The 3,159-nt window shown below is 42.3% G+C and overlaps 1 pseudogene across 1 annotated transcript; it reads left to right on the top strand.

The window, feature by feature from the left end:
• The first annotated feature begins 370 nt into the window (after window positions 1-370).
• LOC309858370 (proton-coupled zinc antiporter SLC30A5 pseudogene) lies at window positions 371-2,815 on the top strand (annotated as a pseudogene). Its single transcript has one exon. The product of its transcript is annotated as a proton-coupled zinc antiporter SLC30A5 pseudogene (transcript).
• Window positions 2,816-3,159: the final 344 nt, after the last annotated feature.

Genomic DNA, 3,159 nt, shown 5'->3' with positions numbered 1-3,159 from the left:
GGATTTTTCTAAGTAACGAGATTGATAAAGGTGTCTTTTGTTGTGAATAAGGTGACTTGTGGAAAGCCCCTAGACAACCTAAAGATGGGGACTGGTGTGATTAAAAGATTCCAACTGATGACATGGCCTGGCACCATCTGCTCCGGTGCGCCTCCAGGGACCCCGGCGCCGCTGGAACTGCCCGCGGCCTAGAACCGACGCGCGTGTGCTTGTGAGCCAGAGCCCGGTACAGCGGCGGCGGCGGCGGCGGCGGTCGGGCCTGCGGGGACACGACGGGGCCGCTGCCATGGGGGAGTGACGCGCCTGCGCCCGCTGTTCCGCGGCAGCGGCGAGACAGGAGGAAACCGCGCAGCCGGGGCACTGGCGGCGGCTCCTGAGCCCCGGAATGGAGGAGAAATTCGGCGGCGAGGTGCTAGCCGGCCCCGGCGGCGGCGGCGGCCTTGGGCCCGTGGACGTGCCCAGCGCTCGATTAACAAAATATATTGTGTTACTATGTTTCACTAAATTTTTGAAGGCTGTGGGACTTTTTGAATCATATGATCTCCTAAAAGCAGTTCACATTGTTCAATTCATTTTTATATTAAAACTCGGGGCTGCATTTTTTATGGTTCTGTGTCAAAAGCCATTTTCTTCTGGAAAAAGTATTACCAAACACCAGTGGATCAAAATATTTAAACATGCAGTTGCTGGGTGTATCATTTCACTCTTGTGGTTTTCTGGCCTCACTCTTTGTGGACCACTAAGGACTTTGCTGCTATTTGAACACAGTGATGTTGTTGTCATCTCACTACTCAGTGTTTTGTTCACTAGTTCTGGAGGAGGCCCAGCAAAGACAAGAGGGGCTGCTTTTTTCATTATTGCTGTAATCTGCCTATTGCTTTTCGACAATGATGATCTCATGGCTACAATGGCTGAACCCCCTGAAGGACATCATGACAGTGCTCTAACTCACATGCTTTACACAGCCATTGCCTTCGTAGGTGTGGCAGATCACAAGCTTCCAGAAAACTCTCTGTAGATGTTGGTGGAGCCAAACGTCTTCAAGCTTTATCCCATCTTGTTTCTGTGCTTCTCTTGGCCCATGGGTCATTGTTCTTTCTGTGACAACTGAGAGTAAAGTCCAGTCTTGGTTTTCTCTCATAATGCCTTTCACAACAGTTATCTTTTTTGTCATGATCCTGGATTTCTATGTCGATTCCATTTGTTCAGTCAAAATGGAAGTTTCCAAATATGCCCGCTATGGTAATCCTTTCCCATTTGTATTAGTGCTCTACTTTTTGGAAATTTTTGGACACATCCAATAACAGACCAGCTTCGAGCTTTGAACAAAGCAGCACACCAGGAAAGCGCTGAACATGTCCTGTCTGGAGGAGTGGTAGTGAGCGCTATATTCTTCATTTTGTCTGCCAACATCTTATCATCTCCCTCCAAGAGAGGACAGAAAGGCACCCTAATTGGATATTCTCCTGAAGGAACACCTCCCTATAATTTCATGGGTGATGCTTTCCAGCATAGCTCCCAATCGATCCCCAGGTTTATTAAGGAATCACTAAAACAAATTCTTGAGGAGAATGACTCTAGGCAGATCTTTTACTTCTTGTGTTTGAATCTGCTTTTTACCTTTGTTGAATTATTCTATGGCGTGTTGACCAATAGTCTGGGTCGGATCTCAGATGGATTTCACATGCTCTTTGACTGCTCTGCTTTGGTCATGGGTCTTTTTGTGGCCTTGATGAGTAGATGGAAAGCAACTCGGATTTTTTCCTATGGGTATGGCCGAATAGAAATTCTCTCTGGATTTATTAATGGACTTTTTCTAATGGTAATAGCCTTTTTTGTGTTTATGGAGTCAGTGGCTAGATTAATTGATCCTCCGGAATTAGACACACATATGTTAACACCAGTCTCAGTTGGAGGGCTGATAGTAAACCTTATTGGTATCTGTGCCTTTAGCCATGCCCATAACCATAACCATGGAGCTTCTCAGGGAAGCTGTCATTCATCTGATCACAGTCATTCCCACCATATGCATGGACACAGTGACCATGGGCATGGTCACAGCCACGGATCTGCAGGCAGAGGCATGAATGCTAACATGAGGGGTGTATTTCTACATGTTTTGGCAGACACACTTGGCAGTATTGGTGTAATTGTATCCACAGTTCTTAGAGAGCAGTTTGGATGGTTCATTGCTGATCCCCTGTGTTCTCTCTTTATTGCTATATTAATATTTCTCAGTGTTGTTCCACTGATTAAAGATGCCTGTCAGGTTCTACTTTTGAGACTGCCACCAGAATATGAAAAAGAGCTACATCTTGCTTTAGAAAAGATACAGAAAATTGAAGGATTAATATCATACCGAGACCCTCATTTTTGGCGTCATTCAGCCAGTGTTGTGGCAGGAACAATTCATATACAGGTGACATCAGATGTGCTGGAACAAAGAATTGTACAGCAGGTCACAGGAATACTTAAAGATGCTGGAGTAAATAATTTAACAATTCAAGTGGAAAAAGAGGCATATTTTCAACATATGTCTGGCCTAAGTACTGGATTTCATGATGTTCTAGCTATGACAAAACAAATGGAGTCCATGAAATACTACAAAGATGGTACTTACATCATGTGAGATAACTCAAGAATTACCTGTGGGATATGAACAACGAAGATTAATTTACTTGGTATTTATAATATTGCCAGAAGGAAGAAAATTGCACATAATTGTACAGAAACATTTGCTGTATTCGAAAAAAATTCTAAAGCTCCCTGCTATTGGATCGAGGAATCTTTCTTAAAGGAAATTTAAATACAGAACGAAGCATTAATTGTACAAGGAAAATAATTACTTGAATTATGTGTATAACAGGAATCTTGAAATTTGAGTGAACATGATGTATCACATCATCTTCAAAAATGAACATATAATGATGGATTCTAATGAAGACCAAAATTACTTGTCTGTTTACTTTCTGTCAGAAAGCATCTCCATTGTAAATAATGTATTTACATGTTTATTACAAAGACCCAAATGAAAAATTTTTAGTCAATTTTTTGCATAACCCTAGGATAAAATAGGAATAAACGTTCTATATTTATGGATTTTCTGTATATAAAACTGGTTTCTAATTATAACTTCAATCCATTAAGTAAAAGCTGTAT

This window comes from Mustela nivalis (genome assembly GCF_964662115.1).
Source record: "Mustela nivalis genome assembly, contig: HAP1_SCAFFOLD_2265, whole genome shotgun sequence".
NCBI classification, from domain to species: domain Eukaryota; kingdom Metazoa; phylum Chordata; class Mammalia; order Carnivora; family Mustelidae; genus Mustela; species Mustela nivalis.
Note: the sequence above shows the minus strand (reverse complement) of the source record. Positions and strands in the feature narration are given on the sequence as shown.